The sequence below is a fragment of the Balaenoptera borealis genome, assembly GCF_965194805.1.
Source record: "Balaenoptera borealis genome assembly, chromosome: 17".
Lineage (NCBI taxonomy): Eukaryota > Metazoa > Chordata > Mammalia > Artiodactyla > Balaenopteridae > Balaenoptera > Balaenoptera borealis.
Window position 1 is genome coordinate 34,606,610 of NC_138876.1, and position 22,888 is coordinate 34,629,497.

The window sequence follows — 22,888 nt, forward strand, 5'->3', positions numbered from 1 at the left end:
CCTGAGCAAAATCAAGGTTCAGTTAGGACAAAGGGTAGACTGGGAGCTGGATAGTTAATCAGCAGTGTCTGCCCCACTCTCTAAGCACCTGCCAGGATTGCCTATCCCCCTAGCAGGGTTGTTTGGATAACAAAATGGAAGATCACATGCAAGAGCATTTCATACATTATAAAATGTGTTTCATAAACAAAGTGGAAACATTCTGAACTATTTTCTCAGAGAGCAAACCTAATGTTAATAGAAAGTCTTACTAAATGCAAAGACTTGGGTAATCAATATCTCTTAAACCTCAGCTCATTCTCTTTCGGACATCTTTAGATAGCCCAAGATCCAGTGTTTTCATAGATACACATCCTCAAACACCAGTCTTCAGATGCAGACTATTGCCGAACACTGTTGTAGTGGACATTTGTTGATTTCCTCCAATATTCCTTTCCTCCTTTTCTCTTCCTCTTAGTAATCTGAATGCCTTTCCATGTGATTTTTCTTTGGAGTGTCCTACCCTCTCCTCTAAGGATAAGGCTAGATTAGTTTAAAGTCATTCAGCAAAGTATCGTGACTGATTAAGCAATGGGCAGTCAGAATGACTTCAGAGCTTGAGGCTGGCAGCATGCTAACACTACACTCTTGGAAGATGGATGTGTGGTCGTAAACTGCTGAAGCTATTTTTTTGCACCATGAGGAAAGGCAGCTACAAGATGAAATCAATCTACAGAGAATGCCATGCTAAGAGAATTGCAGAGAGTCAAATGATATACATAGTGAACCTCTGTTTTCCAAAAACCAACCCTACATCCAGGTTTTTCTTCCCCAGCTCAATGAACCAAAATATTTCCATGTCTTGTTATTTATTTGTTTAAGTGAGTTTGAGTTGGGTTTTCTGTTATTTGTAGCCAAAAGATTCCTGAGTGATAGTTTCCACATATATTCCAGGAAAATATTATATATATTATTTTAATGTTTATTATTTTAAATAATGTATATATTTTAAATAATATATTACTTAGTGTATTATATGTTTATGTTTATATATACACACATGTATATATATATATATTTATAAGTATAATATATATATATAAATATCTATTCTGAAATTTATAGTCCTTCCAGGATTAAGGCCATAAGGCCTGAATATTGCTAAGAACGCTTGTAATACATTTCCTGCATGGCATCTGTCTAAAGGATTTTAGACTTTGACATGCCAGGACCTGAGTCTTGCTCTCTTAGGGACTGTATTTATCGCCCCTGCTGTACAAGACTCAGCCCTGAGTACTTTGAGCCAAAGACCAATTAGGCTGAGATATGTCAGTGTTCTTGTAGGTGTGTTTCCTGTTTCCTGTTTGCAAAGGCAACTACAGAAGAAATAAAAGTAACGGCCTTACATAAACCGCTTACTGAGCTGTCAGGTGTTCAAGTAAGTTATTCATTAATTATGAGTGATCTCAGTCACAGGGCCAGAGAACTGCGGGTGATAAAATCTGTTGTGATAACTGCAGAGGGCTCTGAGATCCGAGGCGCTGCGTGACTGCATATCGTGAGTTACTTTTTTAACCTCTCAAATGCCTGGGTTTTAAATTGTGTAAATTATGATTCAGAATGCAAAGATGTTGCATCCTAGTTAAGTTGTTGTGTGTTTATATGTTTTTGGTATTTGGTAAATAGAAAATGGTAATTTATATCTGCCATGAAAACTTTGTTGTGAAGTATACATTTCCATTTTTAACTGTAGATGAATTTGTATGTTACCAAAAAGAAAACTATGCCACCATTGTACTTTTGTAAAAATTGTTTTCTCTTCTGTGGTGCCTCTGATTAAATAGAAACCTAGAGAAATTTACTTTAAAAAAAGTAGGAGAAGTTATAAAGAAGTAAAAACCTGACTTGCTTCCTGGAAAAAAAGGCAATAACTATGTGCCCCTCCTTACTTTCCAAATCTACTCATTTGGCATGGAAAATTGAAGAGGATATTGTGCAGCAAGTAGATGAAATGTTTTCTAATTCAGAAAAGATTCTTTTGAAATTCTAATGAGGGCAGCAGCACCCGCAGTAGTGAATTTACTGTTAAGATAGGAACATTATTACTTTCCTACTTTGTTGATGTGGGTCTCAAAAGCCATTTCATTGAATGTTTAGGAAATTGGCTTTTCAGGAAGGGAAATCTGCTGATTTATGAATTTCTTGGAAATTTTTCAAAATATGCTAATGGCCCCAGATGAGAGCCAGCCAAGATTTGTAGGCAAGATAATATCGCTTAAGCCCTGGTAATACCTTTTGTGACTGTTTGTAAGCAAGGCATGAATATTTACTTGGCCAAATAGTTTTATATGAGGAAAAAATGGCAAAAATATTAAAGTAAATTGGGCCAGAACAAAACTTTGGTTCGTATTTTGCTGATATTGGAGGGAAGGGAGATAAGTCAATATAAAATGAGACTTAAATGTACTTAGCTCTTTTTCATCCCACTTCCTTCATCCCCATTAAGTCTCTATGGTTTAATCATTAGATGAGCAACATGGCTCATCTGGATGTAATGTGAAGGTGAAAGTGAAAAGCCTTTATTCCAAATTGGATAGGCCAGTTCTTTTAATGAGATTTATAGGACAGTAATAAAATATTTGAAGTCAAGCTAACCAAAATCTTTTTTTTTTCCTCATGACATTGATAACTAAGCCTCAACCCCAATGCGTTTCTCCTGGAGCCCAAGAAAGAATTGTGCATTTAAGTTGGCAGTGATCAGGCAGCTTGAGATATTTTGAAGTACTTATGGATCTCAACCCTAAACATGATAGTAGCCATTGCATTAGTTCCTTGGATCTTTCTGATATCAAACTAAAGGATAATAGAAAAATATGCATTCTTGTCCCCAAAGACAGTAAAGCATGAGTATGATCCAACATAAGAACCCTTCCCCTTGACGTGAAGGTGTAGAGAATCAGTATGTGTGCTGTTGGCTTCTGGTTGTTTCTGCCCCTCCTCAAGCATCCAAGTTTCTGTTCTGTGTCTGTGATCTCAGGGACAGGTGATTCCTCACTGCAGAGTCCCTTCTTGAATGAGCCCCAAATATACTCTACTTCATCTCTGCTTTATGCAGAGCAAGAAGAGGCTACAGGAGTTTGTGCTGCAGATTTGAGGCATCTGCCAGACCCAAAGGAGGACAATTTGAATAAGAAATTGACCAAAAAGCTCTTGAGGCAGTGAAGGAGCCACTTCCTGCTCAACTGCTGTTGCCTCGAGAGAGGAATGGGCAAGGCAAAGATGAGGATGACCCCTTAAACAGAGGCTAAACTGTCTAAGTGGGGCTTTCCAAAAGAATGGCCTAAGTTAGCAAACACTGCCCCAATTTCCTGGGCTTTCTGGAATTTTGTTCAAGAATTCCAGACACTCTTGTAAAAATTACCTAGTGACAGAGTTCCTGACAACAATAGATAGGAAAGGTATATGTAAAGAAGCTATTTTAAAGTGAAGTATATGACTAGACTCTAGGTTTACTATCATTTCTGATTTCCTGTTGTCTGGGTATCTCTCTTTAGCTCCCTTAGGCTAGAATTATTTTGTCTGGATCCCCAAGAAATCCATACTCTTCCCCAACGCTTCCTATGTGACTAGCTTCTCAGTTACATGATATTACATGGAATTATATTTTTTCTACGGTTTTCTGCACTAAAGACCTCTTTCCTTCTTCTCTTAAAAAAATGCTATTTTAATCCTCTTAGCCTAGGAGCTTACTACTCTTTATTTTCAATGTCTCAGAAATCCTCCTCTATCAAAAAAACCTACTTCGTCAATAGCATACCTTTCGTTCAGGAGTAGTAATGGGGAGAGATTATCTTAGAGGCTGAGAACACAAGACACCAAATATCTAAAGGATAATTAAAGTATCCTTCCAGATGTTTTCAAATAGAGACAAATACTGATCACTCAAATAATTGATTCCCTGACAACGATTTTTCACTCAGTCACGTTCTTAATGCCAAAACAGCTAATAAATTCAATGGGAAAAAAACCTGCTCTTTTATTAGTTTGTAGAAAAAAGAAGAGAAAGAGAGTTATTGACTTGTCAGCAATTTTGCAACAAGTTCTTTTAGTGTCATGTAGACTGAGAATGCAGTTTGTAGTAGATAACTGATGATTCCAATTAACCATAAAGTATTGATTAAGCAAGCACCTACTAACTTGAGCCCTAGTGGAGAATGATATAGTATAACATGGACTCATATATTTAATAACAGATCATGTTCCCAGAAACCTAATTCATTTACTCATTCAATAAATACTTATTGAGTGCTTGCTGTATGACAGGCACTGTGTTAAATGATGGGGATTTTAATGGGGAACAAGGCAGGGATGGTTTCTGTCTACAGTTGAGTGTGCGGTATAGGGAAGATGTTAATCAAATAATTACACAAATAGATTTTACAAATGTGATCAATACTATGATGGGGGAAAAAAAAAACCAAAGAAAAATGGGAAACCAAGACTATAAAATACAGGCACTACCTACATCTATTCTAAGTGGTGATCGGGGAAGACGTCCCAGAAGAAACCTGAAGAGGTTCGGAATGGGGAGGAGAATGCTCTGGGCAGAGGCCCTGAGGTAGAAGGAGCTTGGCGCTTACTGGGAACTGAGCCAAGGCCAGTGTCGCTGGAGAACGGGGTGGGGCAGGAAAAGCTAGAGAGGTGGCAGAGGCAGATCGTGAAAGACTTAGTAGAGAATGAATGAATGAACGAATGAACACGAGTAGTTAATAACATGGAGTTAGTCCTGTCGTCTCCTGTCATTAGTGTGAAAATAAAAGGAGTTTGCAATTGTATAATGCCTCTGCTGTTTGGGAGATGGTATTCATTCACTCTTTCAGCCATTCAGCCAATAAACCCAAGACAAAAATCCCTGTTCACATGGATCTTAAATTCTAGTGGAACAAGCAGCAAATATATAGGTTTTATAGTAAATTTTTGTTTATGAATAAATGGTGTTAAGTGGTCTTTCGATGGAATTTTAAAAATACTTTCAAATATATATCATATTGCATCTATGTATGGTTATTCCTCTGTTTAGTTAAATAGAGTTATATCCTTTAGCAGATCTAGGACCATGCTCAGCACAGGTGTTCTTCACAGTACTCAATTCACAGTCAAAGACTTTGGAGAAATTCCAAGAGAATAGGATAAGAGAGGGAAGCTAAGAGATTTGCATTTGTTTTTTTTTCTGAGGAACCAGTGATGCCGCTGCTCGCCAGCACCTTTACCATCTCTTCCTGGAGTGATGGAGGAAGGGAGGAGGGGAGCAGTGAAAAAAATGAAAATAACTGAGGCTAACACTGATGGAAAAGGATCTCAGAGGGAGAGTATCCCAGTCTTTCTATTTCTTTTTATAAAAAGAGCTTAAAACATTATATACTTAAAATACTTTATAGATTTTGCACATTTACCATCTCTATAAAAGGTTCACATTTTACAATCAATGTACACATTTAAGGAGAGATGTTTCTTTGCCGCATTCCCCAAAGCTCTTATTTAATTGATGGCACATCTTAAAATCATCAGTGACTTACAGTCAGAAAATAGTACTTATCTGGAACCTTGTTTGAGGTTTCAGTCATGCCTGTCTTTTCTGCTTGAAGATCTGCTTGAAGATTTCCTGGTGACAGTGTTTCATATCTGCATATAAATTATTACCATCGATGGAATTAATAAACCAGAGCACCTGTGAGGGTCACCTTCAGGTCTTGTTTGCAAAAATCAGAGAGTAGTTCATTGTATCAAAGGGAGGCATAATAATTATCTGTTTTAATCTTCAGGAACTTCCTTGCTTCTGATTTCCAGGTTGCATAAATCAAAGTGATTATTTCTATATAAGCCAAGAGGAATAATAGAAATGTTGCTAGTGTGATCCTTTAGTACAGGATTTCTTAACTGCAGCACTGTTAACATTTTGGACCAGATAATTTTGTTGTGAGGGGCTGTTGTATGCAGTGTAGGATGTTTAGTGGCAACCTGGTACCAGTAGTATCCCTCCAGTTATGACAGCCATCTCTAGACATTGCCAGATGTCTTCTGGAAGGGGCCAAATCACTCTCAGTTGAGAACCATTTCTTTAGTATATCATAATCACGGACTCACAGTGCTGCTTTAGCTTTTGTGTTGTTGTTGTGTTGCAAACGTGTCCAACTCTAAATGCATAGCTTTCAGTTTAACAGGATGGTATCTTTCTAATTCTATAGTTCTTACATCATAATTAAAAATAATGTTATGAAACCAGAATTAGATTTTTATTCAGCCAAATGTGTGAAATCCTGACATGGTAATATGTTTTTTTTGGGGGGGGGCAGGGAGGGAGGCGGGGGTGGTTTACACTTTAAGGGCCTTGTTTTATTTGTCAAAGCCTGACAAAATTTTATCCTCAAAGTTTAAAACTTACTTAGTGACTCAACTGTTTTTTTAAAGATACATTTATGGGAATCTTAATGCCACAAAAGACTCCTACTCAGTCAGCTGCAAGATTAATAGCCTTTTGGTGACACATAGAAATTTGAATGAGGCACATTCAGCAAGTTCATTTCTAGTTTTCTAGGAAGCCGAAAAAAACAGCAGAGAGAAAAAAAGTGCTACCCTTGTATTCTTTGGTGATGGTACTTGACATTTTAGTGTAAGTTATTACAATAGTATATTGGTTTAATGTTCCCTTAATATCAGTGGTTTACTCAAAGTTTCTGAAAACGGGAAGAATGCGTGTTCTCTCTGTCACTGTTAAGCTAAGAAATGGCATTTCAAAATCACTTCAATCGTACATGATTAAATCTTCTAAAGTGGTATTTTACTATGCTGTGGTGCCTGGGAAGACTTAAGATTACATGAATTCACTTAGACGTATGACTAATATATGACACCATTAAGAGAACTATATTTTAAATTCCTTTTACTGTTATTATTTACTTCACCTAAAGGCCTCTGACTCAAAGTGTTTCATATAGCTCAAATGTTATTTTGTTAAATAGAGCCTTCTTTCATGTCACTATTATGTTCAGAAATATTTAAGAACTTCCAATTGTCTCAAAAATAAAGTTCTAATTCTTTTTCATGGCACTTAAAGCCCTCTACTAACTGGACTGCAATCGATCTCTTCAGATGTGTCTCCTTTACCTCCACTTGCCCCTGTCTCCATATCACACTCCAGCTGCAATGAACTAGGTTACCCAGGGCATCCTTGCATTTTTCTGCCTTTATAGCGCTCTCATGCTATGATCTCTACCCCTTAGATTCCAATCCATGCTTAAGAACCATTTCTTCCTTGAAATTTTCCGAAATTTTCTCAGTTGGAATTAATCTCTCTCTCCTATAATGTTTGGAAAGCACTACACTAGTGTTCCTCAAACTACCTATGAGAAGGACTAGATTTTTTTAAATTTCCAGTTTATTACAGGACAATATGTATCTTCCTGTCTATGACCAGTACTTAGATCTCGCCCTGTGAAATTCACATGTCTGAACTGGTCTAAACCCCATTCAATGAGCCACGTCCACTTGATCACACGTTTGAGTAGTGCAGCTATGTCCAGTGCTGTAAAACTGTCTGAACAATTACTCGCGATCTCTGTACTTGTGCTGTTGCTGATAAGAAATAGTTCATGAGGTGGTGCTGGTCCACAGACCACACTTTAGGTAGCTCTGCCCTAGACTATAAGCTCTACGAGGACAGGGCCCAGGTCTGCTTTTTCATCATTATAATTCTAGCACCTGGCATTGCCTGTCACATAGTAAGCACACTTATTCCCCGTAGAAGTATCATGTTACAGATAACAGCACCTAAAAGCACCAAAGTAGCTTGGATCAGATTGTGATCACTTTTTAGCACCTACAGGATTATCAGGCCTAACCTGTATGAATGAAAAATATCAGACTGAAAATAGAAATGAATGAGAATATCAGACTGTTTTATTTTAAAAACACATGTTCTTTAGTATAAAATCTACTGAAATGAAATACCCAGCCTGCTAGTGCTGGTATAGGCTTTATAAATGAAGCTCACTTAATCAATAATTTAATTTTCTTTCCCTAAATAGTTGCAAAAACTCACTGTATTCAACTTCATTTAAGTAAACTAAATGGAGCTTAAAAGAAATCTAAAACACTTTGCCTGTTAAATAGCAATATTGAGAAATTGTCTAAGAGAAATATATTCCTCATAGAAAAAATCCCCACAGAAACAAAACTATATTTGAAACCAAAATGGCTTTCTTTTATGCAGCTCAAGGGGATACATTGAAACTCTTAAGCAGTCCAAAATTGTATTTTTGAAAATGAGAATCACATGGAGTTAGTTTAACATCTACCACTGTAAATTCTACTGGGGAAAACACCTGGAATATGAGTAACATTTTTCAAAATTTAAAATGTAAGAGATTCAGAATACTTGACAATGCTATCTGAACATAGATTTCTAACTTTCAGTAGTTCAAGAGTGTCTTTCTGAAGTGGTAAGAAGTAGTTGTTGTTGAATGTTCATATTTTTCTTTGACTATTTCATTATATTAAAATTGACAGCCAAGAGAAACAAGAACATTTACTATATGTTTTTCTCACCATTATTGGCCACTTACTTTGCCATGGAACATTTGTTATTTCTGGGAAACATATGGCATATGACCAGAACCATAATTAGTAACAGTTTGATGTTATAGGAATTCAAATTTTGGCAATTTCTAGCTTCTTCCTCTGAAACATAAAAGCAGTAAATACAGATCGTAAGGGTGCATTCTGGAGTCAGCTTTTCCCTCCTTTACAAATTGTGGAATTTACTTGTTTTGATTGGAGAGGTGTTTGAAGACTCACAAACACTTTTATAGCTCTGCCTCAGTCCTAGAATGTTCCAGAAGGAGGCACCGTTCTAAGTACTTTACACACATCAGCTTATCTAATCATTGCAATAGCAGGTAAGAAAACAGAGGCATGAAGACATTAATTTGCCAAAGTCACTTCAATAAGAAACTGTGTAGTTGAGATTCACCTCAGGGAGTCTGGCTCCAGATTCTGTGTTTTAACTTTCATAGAGTAGTGTCTTGTGCTGCATTGCTCCTATAAGTAGAGATTCCATTGGTAGAATCCTGCTGAAGAAGTTATTTTCTTGCAGACTGTCTCTGCCTAATACGTCATAGCTGTGAAATGCTGAGTAACTGGGGAATATTAGATGACTATGAATGATGGGTAACTGGGAATTCTGGGTAACTAGAGAATGCTGGGTAACCAAGGAATCCTGAGTAACCAGGGAAAAAGGGTGAGAAGCTATTAGTTGACAGTTTACTCTGAGAAACTTTCCAGCGTCTGTAAACCAAAGGGTTGTCATCAACATAAGATCTGGGACTGTCCTGCAGAGTCAGTCACTCTCACACAGGATCCCTAAAAACAGTGTTATCTTTGAATCAGAAGGATAAATATTTGCAGTAATCACTTTTGCCTTGTGTTGGAAGCCATGGTTGCTGAGGCTGATTATTCACAGAAGTAAGGCATCCTTTGTTACTAATGGAGTTATTGAGGACTGAAAATGCACCATTGCTTAGCAACATGCATCATAGTATTTACTCTTTTGAGCAGGAACAGCAAAAGCAAGTAGTATGTCTTATAAATGTCCTGGCAGGTATTTTTATTTTCCTTTCCAACTAACATTGCTTGTATCCATTGTCATGGTATTTGCAAAGTGCTTTGACTGTGGCTTGGCGGGGGTAGGTTTAGGTATATTCCCTTAAGTACAGAGATCAGCCCTGAAAGCTGGCATTAGCCCAGTGTAGAACCAAAAAGAAATTAGGCTGCAGGTAGGAAAAAGTAGTAAAAGATTCCTACAACTCTAATGTTCTATATAAGGCTCCTAATTTTCACTGCTGGCAAGTATGTGACGGTAGCGATAGCACCCCTGTAAGATGTGGGAACTTGCTGTAATGCTCTTCAGACTTCTTGTTTTGTTGGCTCTGATCTTTCAGGGGCTGATAGAGTCCATAATAACTAAAAGCGAACATAATCCCTATTTCCTCCTAATGAAAATTTAATAGTTTCACTAATAACAGTGCTAGCACTCCCCTGTCATTTACCCTTTATCATGCGTGTTGGAGAACAAGTTTGTCTCTGGGGAGAATTTGATCTGGATGCACTTCTACCCAAGCCCTCCTTTCTTCTCCAAATTAAAATAGTAACTGTACATTGGAGAATCCTGGCATTCTTTTACTATCTTTTCTTTCTCTGCCTCCAAAGTCATCCTAGCTTGCTGTCTTAAATTATGGTGTTCTAACTTGACTTCTGCTCTGATGAAGAGCAAGAAATCCCAGGGGCTGGGGCCATCTTAAAGGAAAGACTGTCTCTGCAGTGGCTTGAACAATTGTGGGAGAAAAGAGGGGCTAACCTTCCTGCGTGAAAACAATGGGGAAAGAATCAGTTCATCCCTAAAACAGAGGCAGCTGTTCATTCTGGAGGGAGAGATGTTCCACTTGGGATTGTCATCTAATGATTAATGTCTGTTCAATCCCAAGATAGGTGGAGAAGCTTGGAATCTGAGTGACCATATTGTTCGATTCTTTGTCCCTCTTGGGGAAGGGTCCTGGAATGTGTAAATTTTCCTCCTGCAGTTTCACTTTTCAGGGCTTTCCTCATTCTTGGCTTTGCTTTTGCTTTGTTGTGTCCTGGAATAACTAATTAATTATGGACCCAATTCCTTCTATGCACTTGTAATTGGACGGCTTGAAAATTGCTCCATGCTGGCTTAAATAATGAGGAGAGAATTAAAAGGCTGAGAGGTGCTGGGAAAGATAGAGAGACCATGACCAGTGGAAATCCAGCAAATATCACACCAGATATCTGTTATGCCAGTAACCAGGGGAGACAGAGCACTGGGGCAGTGGGGCTAGAAGAAACACTCACAGTGAAGTGGTAAAAGGGACAGGGGCAGCAAGAGGGTCCATTGTTGAGAAGAACATTTTTGTGGAAAGAAATCCTGTTTGAAGGCTGTACAGGCTGGGCAGCTGTAGCCAGCCAATGCCTTCTCTTAGGGAGGTGTGTGGGGTGTTCCCTGAGAACAAGGGGAGAGCCAGGACTTTGGAGTCCAACATACTGACATCTGTGTCTGGACTCTGCCATTTACTAACTGTGGGATTTGGAGCAGATGACTTTACCTCTCTAAGCATCCAGCTCTTCATCTGTGAAATGAAAAATAATAGTACTTGTCTCAGAAGGAGTGAGTGGGATCAAATTGGTTAGTGTCTAGACCACTTCCTGGCACATAGCAAACTCTCAGTACTGGCTAGCCATTATTATTATGCAGTTATGTTGTCAACATAATGATTTAATAACAATAAAGATATTAACAACAGGTAAGGTAATTAGCCTGGCACAGCTCAGGAAGGGTTGGCTTTAAAATGCATTGTAGGAGAATTATTATTCCCATTCTGTCTTCTCCACTCTCTTCATGGCCAGTTTGGTTTTGCCCCTTATTATACCCGCCCCCCTTCACTCTTCCACTTAGGGAAGGAGAGGAATTTAAAAATTGGATAAGAACAGTGCAGCTGTTGAGCTGGGGCCTTTGGTTATTGGAAAGGAGGCCACCAGACCACAGCTGGCCAAATAACCCATGGAAACCATTCCCAAAATACATTCTGTTATCCTGTCCTGCTACTTATGTCATTTAGACATAAGGTGATTTGCAATTTCAGATCCTAGATCCTTCTCCCCCATTAGAATGTAAGTCTTCAAGATGGCAAGGATTTTTGTCTCTTTTGTTCACTGCTATTTCTCTAGTGTTTAGAACTATGCCATGCACATGTATGTGTCCAATGAATATTTGTTGGAGGGAGGAGGGAAGGAAGGAAGGAAGGGAAGAAGAAAGGATGGACAAATGAATTTCACCTAGCAGAACTTGGAGGCAAAAAAAACGTCTTGGAAAGGAGACCTCCTGGCTAGCCTAATGGGTTGACAGAGAAGGCCTGTAGGTATTCAAATCAACAAAACTTAGTACCTACTCTGTACCTGGCACTGCACCAGGTTGTAGGGATATAACAAAAAATAAGATACCATCTTTGCCACCAATGACAGACATCTAGGTGGGATCCAGACAGTCTTAAATGCGATGTAACTGAGGTGGCTTTTGGAGTAAAGTGGATAATTTCTGTATTATCATGTTATACAGGGTAAAAACAGTATCAACTTTATAGGTGCTGTATTAGTTTCCTAGAGCTGCCATAACAAAGTATCAAAAACTGGGTGGCTCAAAACAACAGAAAGTTATTCTCTCACAGTTCTGGAGACTAGAAGTTTGCAGTCAAGTTGTTGGCAGGACCATGTTCCCTCCAGAGGCTCTAGGGAAGAATCCTTCCTGTCTCTTTCAGCTTTTGGTAGCCCCAAGTACCAGGTACTGGGCAGCATAACTGCAATCTCTACTTCTGTCTTCACATGGCAGTCTTCCTTTTGTGTGTCTGTCTTCTCCTCTTCTTATAAGGGCTCCAGTCATATTGGATTAAGGATTCATCCTACTCCAGTATGACTTCATCTTAACTAATAAAATCTGCAACTACCCTATTTTCAAATCAGGTCATTCTGAGGTACTGAGGGTTAGGACTTCAACATGTCTTTTTGAGGAGACACAATTCAACCCATAAGAGTTGCTGACTAGGATTTTATTTATTTATTCTCACTAGGATTTTAGATGCAAGGTGGAGGCTTTAAGATGACACTGTGTGTCAATATTAGGCGAGTTGATTCAAAGCAGCTGAGTAGTATCTGAGGATATTGGTATAATCTTATATTTATACTGATAGATAGATAGACAGATAGACAGATATGTATGTATATTTACACAAATACATATATGTAGATGCATGGATATATATCACACACATATATAGACTCATATACACACATATATATACATATTTTATATTCACATGCAGATAAATAGATACAGAAATTAATATTGATATGTGTGTATTGATGGGTTCATGCACATACATGTATTTTCTAGCTCTGTCTATTGAGAGAGCCTAGAAGCAATGATACCCTGTAACAGTGAACACACCCAGCTCCCACATCTTGGTTTCTAAATACCATTCTCCAATCAAAGAAACCAAGGCTCTTTGTAGGAATGGCTGATTGTAGAGCTGAGGCAGGGAAAATAGAAGTGAATTTGGAGCACCTTGTAGTGCTAGAAAGTTTGAAAGTGCTATTTTTTAAAGGATAGAGCATGTCAGAGGTTACAGGAGTCAACCTGAAAGCTCCCTATAGCCAAAGCTATAATTTAAGGGGAAAAAAGTGGGAATTCCCTGGCGGTCCAGTGGTTATAGGACTCCATGCTCCCACTGCAGGGGGCATGGGTTTGATCCCTGGTCGGGGAACTAAGATCCTGCATGCTGCATGGCACGGCCAAAAAAAAAAAAAGTAATGATAGTATAGATTATAACCACAAGAATGAAATAAATATCCATGTGTCCATACTGATATAAACAAATGATAGAATAAATAAATAAACAAACAGGAGTGAAGGAACAAATCTTTCTTACAGAAAAATTCCATACTATAAATGTAGAAGAAATGAGGGCAAAAAAATCATCCTTAGAACATTGCAGCAATAATTGCTGCAGGCAAGACCCAGTGGTGAATCCTGAGATTAATGGGCAAAATTTTAGGAGAAAAAGGATATTTGCATAGCCTCAAATCTCTCCCAAAATATTTACTAATTACTGTGGTAGTTTTAACCTTTGTCACAAATTGTTTGATAGTTCTGCATCCAGGGGGTGGAGCTTAATTTTCTTTGGGTGTAGACTGGACTTAGTGACGTACTTCTAACACATAAAGTATGGAAAGAAAAAGAGAGGAACTTTTCAGTAGTAAACTTCACAGACACTACCTTAAGCAAGGGGTCAACATTAATATCACTGTTGATAAGTCATGTTGATAGCATCTGTCCCTTGAAATGAAGGGCACTTTACCTTGGTGGTATCCTTCCTCCGATTCCTTAAATCTAATCATGAGAAAATACCAGACAAACCCAAACTGACAGAAAGCTTACACAACACTTGACTTATTCTAAAGTGTCGAAGTCATGAAAAACAAGGAAAAGTCCAGAAACTGTCACAGATCAGAGGAGACTAAGGAGATATGGTGACAGATGCAGTGTGGTATCCTAGGTCACATCCTGGAACAACAACAACAAGATAATGGAAAAACTGCAGAAATCCAAATAAAGCCTGTAGTTTACTTAGTAGTATTGTACCAATGTTAATTTCTTAGTTTTGATAAATGTACCATGGCTGTATAAGGTGTTAGCAATAGGATAAGCTGGGAAACTCTCTGTATTACCTTTGCAACTTTTCTGTGTGTCTAAAATTATTCTAAAATAAAAAGTTAAGAAAGAAGGCTCTGAGAAGAGGACGCTATAGCAATAATATCAGATTGTCCCAGTGACTGTTCTCTGAGTGCTTATGTCACTTACTCTGGTTCTGTTGCCTAGATGAGATACAGCAATCAGCTCCATCTTTGAGCTGGACCCCACAAAGTCCTCATACTGGCCTGAAGTCCTGACACTGTCTCCCTCCCACCATTCACGTTACCTCTCTGATTTTATCTCCCCCTACTCTCTTAAATATAGCTAGATATAATCAGGAATAGATAAGACTTGTTGGGCATCAGAAAGACTCGTCCATCAGCAATAACGTAGTAGAAAGATTGAGAATGAGCAAACTTTGCGGTTTGAGTTCTAGTTCTGCTGCTATTCACTTAGGGAGATACTGGCCAAGTCATGTAATCTTTCTGGCTTTTTAGCCTCTAAACTGAAAGAGTTGGACCAGAATGCTTTTAATTGTAAATTCAATGGCAGTGTTATCCTTGGTTACAGCAGGATATGAATTTGATTTATCCATTCAGGAAAATTTCTGCATATTTTGTTCCCTAGTGTGAAATTGTGAATCTCTGCCTGGGTAACAGCTGTGTTCCCACTCTCTGCCCCAAGCTCAGGGCTTTGGCTTTGCAAGGAAAGATAAAGTATAGCCAGAAACTGACCTCATGCCCCATTCTTCCTAGTTCCAAGTCATTTCTGTCAAATGGCTTCCCAAGTTTTAATTCATGTTCTATCTTCATGATTTCTACCATATCCATATTCTCTGTGCACTATTTTTACTTAATATCTTTCTTTAAACTACCCTCTCTTTATATTTTAACTTACATTTGCCTTAAGCAGTAATAACTGTGAAATTGCAGATTTGATGCGCCAGCTATATTTTTTTCGAACGTACACTACAACAAATACACAGCTCAAATCCACCATAACTATGCACTACCTAAAATGGTCTCACACAATGCTAGCGGTATGCATTCCACACTTTGGGAAACCCCTCCATGAAGGTGAGGGGCAGCACCCTAGAGGTCTCAGTGCCATCCGAGTCTTTCCCCCAGTGATCTTAGAGCTTGGGAGTATATAAAAAGGCATTCCTATCAGTGAAAATATTGGGAATCCGATTCTAAGACACTGGAGACTGTCCACTTTATTTTGGAATGAAGTAACAGAAGTGACTAAGCTTTCTCTTTGCGGGAAAGGCCCAAAAGGAGCTGGAATGAGGAAAAAAAGGTATTTTTCTGGCTTAAAAAATAGGAATGAATAGCAGAAGAAAGGGCTGGAGAGAAAGAGCAATTAACAGGAGTAAGACAAAGTAGCAGGAAAACCATGGAGGTGAGGTGGTGGTGAGGGAAAACACTGGAGGGAAATGCAGTTTCTCAAAGAGGCAGAGTATTAAATGAAAGGTAAGAGACTTTGTAGAGGTCCCCATATCCTCCTCCTTTTTGACTTTTGGACTCTCATTCATGGTGTGAGAACTGATTAGATACACCAGAGGGCCAACTTGAAGGGCCAAAGGGATTGTACTCTCCAAGAAACTTACTGCTAACGGAATCGTGCTCTGAACAGGTTAGTTTCTCCTTGACGTATGACCTTGGCATGAAAGATAGATTTAATACTATGAGACAGAAGGAGTTAGAAAAGAGTCTAGATTTTCCCTAGTATCCTTTCCTACTTAATAAAGAAAGGAAAAGACCCTAGCCTTTATCATAATACAGATCTGATTGATTCAAACCCACACATCCCTTAGCCTTCATCATAATGCAGATCTGATTGATTCAAACCCACACATCTGCAAAGGTCAGTCGGATTTAAAGAGTAAATATTTTTTTCAAAAATCTGAATTCCAGAGGATTAAAATATCTCTGTTTGGGCACATCTTCCCTGGCACACAGCTGAAGTAAGTGCCTGCAGATGGTCACAGGCCTGTTGGGCAGAGGCATAGTGTTGGGGTACAGCATACATTGGACTGGACTGGTTGAAGCTGATGATCCTAATACCACAGAATTTTAATCGGGGATGGGGGTGGGGGAGAGGGGTATGATAGGAGCCAAGGCAGCTGCACAAGGGGCAATTAGGAAAATTCTCCATGTTGTTCTGTATTTTTCCAGATTTTTCTATTTTAAAATAGCGCTTTCTGAGAGGGAGTGCTGATATGGTTTCCATCCTTTCCAAAAGAGGACAGGAACTGGGAGGCTCTGAGGAGACTAGGTATGGTCTCCACATCCAAGAGAACAGATTCAGCCAAAAGACAGCACACTCTTTGTCAAGCTGCACCAAGAATGCTGTTGATTACCCCTTCCTGAGATGGATTTAGGAAAAGCCCAAGAATTAAATTGCACTCAAAGCACATGACATGCAGCCTCATATACTGTTCTTCCAAAACCTCAACTAGGATATTTATAATAAGGTTTTGGTTTCTTTCCAGACTTGAGAGAACACTCATCTGAAATTACATTTTCACGTCAGTTTCTGCCAGATGTACTTTAGGTAACTTATGACAGCTTTTTTCCTTCTTCATTTTTCTTTTTTGCTCAGAACATTGTCCCTTGAACGTCCCCTTGCCTCTTTCCCTATTTATTTTCTCTTCTCCATTTTATAATTGGTTCTCTTTAGAGGCGGACCCATGGATAAAATCTTAGTTCTCCAGGACTTTCACCTCCAGAAAAAAAAAAAAAAGGCCATTTTTGTATATACCTTAACTTTTTCAGAATTTTCAAGACTATGTCAAGGCTTTGACCAAGTCAAACCTTTCTCAGCAGCCTCCATGGTGAGTTGGCTTCTTCCAGAAGAAAATTCATCACATGGTGTGGGCCACTGAATTACTGTGCATCTGACAGCTTAGCTCACTGCCCTTGGCTGGCTCTTGGAATGATTCGAACAAAATAACAACTTAGATTATTGGACCAGAGGGAAAAAAAGCAGATTCTTTCATGTGATTTTGATTCCTGTTTGTTTGTTTCATATGAACTTTATGTGAACAAAGTGACTTGTGGTGAGTATATATACAATCAAATCAAAATTTAAGAGGATACCCTAAGATAAAATAGAAACTGTGGGAAAATGCTCTCTTTTTTTATTAGGTATTTGTTTTGCCCATCCTCTAAACACTCATTTCTAGCACTTCTTTTGAGTTGGGAAAAGAGTCATTGTTCTGTAGATCTAAACCACTGAAGCAATCACATTTCTGATGGGGAAGAATTTTTAAGTGTATGAATTGAGGGGAATTGTCAGAGTCTGAGTTGAGCAAATCAGGACATTAATTCAGTCCTCCCTAACCCTCGTGAATTAGCATTGTGCCCATGCCGATGGCCTGGTCTATTTTCTGTTTTTAATTTCCTCAGTGTTTGAACTGTAGAATAACATATTATGGTGTCTGTTTCCTGGGAACAGAAAACACAAGTAAATATTTGAGAAATTTGATACAGGGAAATTTGGGTTGAAGCTTGTCAAAAAGATGCATGAAATCAAGCCCCAATAAAATATCATTCTTTCTTACATCTGGTTTATCATGATTTGATGAAATTCTTCTTTGTGGCCCACTCCTGAATAATTTCATGACTAATACGTAAGTGGATGGATTACGTAAATACTGTTGTTCTAACAATACCTGGCATTTTGGCCACTGCACAGATGTGACACATAAAACTTAGATTGCATGTGTAGATTTTGGTTTAAGTCTTTCATTGAAACAATATCTTTTGAGTCTGTATTGTTATAAATTAATATTTGAGTCTGCCTGAGACAAGAGTACAGATGGAAGCCTTAGCCTGCAGCCCTTTACCTTCTGGCCTCTCAAGAGAGGCCTTCCATGCAAGCAAGCTGTATTAGTTTTCTGTAGCTGCTGTAATAAATTGCCACAGACCTAGTGGCTTAAAACAAGGCCAGTTTACCATCTTGCCATTCTGAAGGTCAGAAATGTGAATCAAGGTCTTAGCAGGGCTGCGTTTCTTCTGGAGGCCTTGAAGGAATAATCCATTCCCTTACCTTTTTTAGTTTTTAGAAGCTGTCTACATTCCTTAGCTCATGGCCCCTTTCTCTCATAATTCCAACATCTTGCTTGTCATTATTTCCTACAACTAACTCTTATCCACCTGCCCCCCTCTTATAAGAGGTCTTATGATTACATTGGGCACACCCAGCTAATCCAGGATAATCTTTGCATCCTAAATCCTTCATCATGTCTGTAAAGTCATTTTGTCATGTAAGGTAACATATTAACAGATTCTGGGGACTGGGAGGTAAACACCTTTGGGAGGCCTAAGATACCCGTGAACTCTCCAGTCCTGCATTTTCAAGCTCCATCCTCTACCTGCCCCCTCCATGCACGTACACAAGGGCTGCTCTGTCTGCCCTCGGGAATAGCAGCAGTACTGCCTGTCTGCCCTTGGGAGGGCCAGCCTGGGCAAGGGTTCACATAGGTCCTATTGGTGGCTTGGAAAAATTGGACGGGACGTTCTGGGATCCTGGGCCCTTGGAATGTAGTCTGGCTTTGCAGAAGGTCAGTGCCAGCTCAGTGTGGGCACATGCTCTCGGTTCTTGTGCTCCTTGACCTATAAGGAGGAGTGCAGCCGACAGAAGGGCAGAGTAGGGCCCTCTGGAGCTAGAGACTCAGAACAAGGCCAGTTGCTGACATCTACAAGCAGCATTGCTTCCAGCAGCCAGACAGGTGACAGAATCGAATGCCTGGAGCTGGACTGTGGGAAAAGAGAGACTGTCTGCCCTTCTAAAGGAGGTAGATACAGTGTCCCAGAGGAAGGGGACCCAGTGCTGCTACCTCTTCTGAATTTTTTGAACAAAACCAGAAATCTGTTTTTGTTTTATTTTAAACCCTGTGTGAGGAAAAGAAAAATGTGCACAAGGGCCATTCAGCTCTCCAATTTGCAACTGACCTGTGGTTTAAAGCAAAAAGCACAGAATCCCTAGGAATAGACAACACTATATTGAATGAGTGAACAATGAATGTCAATGCTAAGTTCAGAGATGGTGCATTAATTAAGTTACTCGAAGCTGAAAAATTCATCCCTAATCATGCCACATTGTCCAATAGGCTCATCAGAAATTTGGCAGGGAGATTAAATGACAATATGAAGATAAATATTAATGAAATGCCAACAATATGATGATGCCTTCAGTATGGTATAAACTTTTTTCACATTATGAATTTCACAGAGAAAAAGTAAAGTCTATAAATTAAAACTCCAAAATTAAAGCCCCAAGGAATTAAAGTTCAAAATCTGAAACTTTTGCTCTTGTGAATGAAAAACCTAAAGGAATCAAAGCTTCAATCATTAAAGCAAAGTTTAAAATTACTTCAGAAATTTCTGAGAAATTACTTCACAGTCATTTAGTCATTCAACAAATAATTATTGAGCTTCTACTATGTGCCAGGCCCTGTATTAGGTACTTGAGATAGAGCAGTGAGCAGAACACAATGCCTCATGTTCTTACGGAGTTTATGCCTCATGTTCTTATGGAGTTTATGTTTAAGACAACATAAATAAGAAAAATATATAGCCTTTTAGTGATGGTTGCTAAGGAGGAAAAAGAGTAGGGGAAGTGGGAGGAGTAGCGGTTTGGGATTTTATGTCGAATGGCCAAGGATGGTCTCATGGAGAAGGTGACTTTTAAGTAAAACTTGAAAGATGTGAGGGAGGAGCCTGGCAGAAATTGGGAGGAAGGCTGTGCCGGGCCCAGGGAGCACAAAGGCCCAGGACCTGCAGCAGGTGTGGGCCTGGGATGTTTGAGCAACAGCGGACGTCCAGAGTGGCTGGAGCAGAGAGAGGAGAGGGGAATGTAGGAGATGGTGGTCTGAGAGGAAGTGGGGGCCAGATCACGTAGGGCCCCAAAGAGAAGGACTTGGGCATTGACTCTCAGTGCGATGGGGGCACGGGAAGATTTTGAGGAGAGAGGTGACATCATCTGACTTAAAGTGTAAGTCAGACCCCTCTGGCCACTGTGCTATGAAGAGGCTGAAGGAGATTAAGGACAGAAGCAGTGACACCAGTTAGGAGGCCATTGCAGTACTCCTGGCGATGGTTCGTGGTGTTTAAACTTGGTGGTGAAAGGGAGGTAATGAGAAGAGTTTAGATTCTGGGTATATTTTGATGGGCCAGATAACAGAATTTTCTAATTTGTCTGGGGTGTGAGATAAAAAGTTGAGGATAACACCGTGGTTTTTGATTTGAACAACCAGAGTGGAGCCGCCATTAACAGACTGGGAAAGACTGGGAAGGAGACAGGTTTAGAAGATCAAGGGGCCAGTTTTGTATATGCTAAGTCCTAGATGCCTATTAAACATGCAAAAAATAGATGAGCAGGCATTTGAACATAGGGGTCTGGAGTTCAGGGGAGAGGGACCAAGCTGGAGATATAAATTTGGTGATTATCAGTATGTAGATTTTAGTTAAAACTATGAGGCTGCATGAGATCACCTGGAAGGTGCATGTGAACAGAAACGAGAAGAATTTCGGGACCTACACCCTGGGGGACTCCAGCACAGAGGTCAGGAAGATGAGGGGGGACTAGCAAAGGAAAAGGAGTACAAGCATCTGGGAAGGTGGGGAAAAAACCAACCAAGTGAAGAAATTGTTTCAAGGAGAAAGGGCTGAACAATGTGTCCAATGCTGCTGGGAGGTTGGAGGGGGAGGACTGGGAATTGCCCATTGGATTTAGCAACACGGAAGCTAATGGGAACTTTGATGAGAGTAGACTCAGCCAGACTGATGGACACTCTGTGCCTGGGTGGGGCTGAAGTTCCTTCAGCAGCTATAGACTGGCTGTCTTCCATGGATGTTGCTTCTTCAGGTATTAATGTACCAAGTAGTAGAGTTAGACACAAAATCATCCAAGCGAATTGCTTTTTAGTAAATCTGAAGTGTTGATGGGACACTTAAAAGTATTGTAGCACTGGCCTCATACACATGAAATTAGAAAACAAGATCGTCCACGGCTCCTGAAAAATTACTTAAGGCACAAGGATATTCCCCAAGCCAAGTGCTTAGTATTGCCAAATACCACGGCAGAAATCCGCTGGCGCTGAGTGAAGGAGGGTAGTTGGAGAGAATGTTGATTTCTGTTTCACCAGAATCCAGTAAGTCAACAAAACTGGAGACCAAGACTTGTGAACTCAAATTGAATGGGAGAAATACACACCCACTCCACCACCACTACCATCAGAGAGAGAGAGAGAGAGAGAGAGAGAGAGAGAGAGAGGGAGAGAGAGGGAGAGAGAGGGAGAGAGAGGGAAAGAGAGGGAGAGAGGGAAAGAGAGGGAGAGAGAGGGGGAGAGAGGGGGAGAGAGGGAGAGAGGGAGAGAGAGGGAGAGCGCCTCACAGTGATAAGCCCCACATCCCTAAGCATATGCTGAGAGCATCCAAGTGTTCATGCTTCCTGCAGGCAGCTAGTATCACAAAGAGGAAAAACAGAGTGAGGGACAGCTGAGGCTGCACATGCTCAGTTCCTATCCCCAAGGGTCTGATTCAAGAAAACACTGCTTCTCCCTATAGGACAGTGAGGCAGGGAGGGGAGAGGCTAGGAATATCCCTCCAAGAGTTCTCACATAAATGCAAGATCAGAGGAAAAGGGATTTGACTTCCATACCCGCAAGCCCCAACAAACACAACAGGGAAAGAAATTCAAACTATCGTATTTGGTTGCTTCTTTGGTATCAGTTTTGATTGGCAACAATGATAAAATTTCATCGGTTAAAATGAAATTAGAAACAGGTGAGTTTTCATTATTCAAAATCTCTCTTATTCTGGGAAATCAAGAACTGGGTTTAGAGTATTTAAGCCACAACTTAGATGCATATGTGTGCAGGTCTGTTGATGATCAGGGAGAAACTGGAAGCCCCTGACTTCTTGTTTTTGAGTCCTTGAGTCTCATCTGCAGTTGGGAGCAATTGAGTTACATCGCTGTAACCAATCTTTGTGATTACCTGATGAACCCTTCTATTTTTAGTCCTCCATTTAAAGTAGATAAAAATTACAAGTACTCTATGTCCTTCTAGGAAATTAGAACAATCCTATAGGGCATGTACAGGGTTTTTTTTGTCAAATCTTTATAATAAGCTGTTTCTTGTTACCTTAACATGTTTAGCTCACTCCCCTTTCCTGGTTGCGCCCCTTTTCTCCATCAGCATTTAAGAGTCCAGTCTTCCGTGCAGGTGTCCATCGTTAACCCCATCGGCCTTAGTCAGCACCAGCATTCCAGCACTCTAATGTGCAGGGGGGATCCTGGTGGTCATAGGTTGTTGATATCCATGTGTAGCAAGTAGATGCATTTCACTCACTGTTAGCCTCTTGGAGAGTGGCTGGAGCTCAGAGTTGCCTTCAGGAGTGATTTGACACAAAAAGCTTCCTGAAAATGTTTCCTGAACCACCATATGGCAGTAAGTAGTCTTGCTTCACGGGTCTTATAAGGTTGATTGAGGTTAATTGAGGTTCTATGAAGTATGTGAAAATGCTTTCAGAAGTATACAGTACTCTCTGATTGTCAGGCGGCGTTCTGATCGCTGATTCATGT

At 39.7% G+C, this 22,888-nt stretch overlaps 1 protein-coding gene across 6 annotated transcripts in view; it reads left to right on the plus strand.

The window, feature by feature from the left end:
• Window positions 1-22,888, plus strand: part of NCALD (neurocalcin delta) — a 435,622-nt gene that overhangs the window by 257,122 nt on the left and 155,612 nt on the right. The window contains exon 4 of one of the 6 annotated variants that reach the window (XM_082364495.1): window positions 1,450-1,537. The exons of the other annotated variants lie outside the window; for them this stretch is intronic. The gene's annotated coding sequence lies outside the window, so the exon portion shown is untranslated. The remainder of the gene's footprint in view (window positions 1-1,449; window positions 1,538-22,888) is intronic. 6 annotated transcript variants of the gene reach the window in all.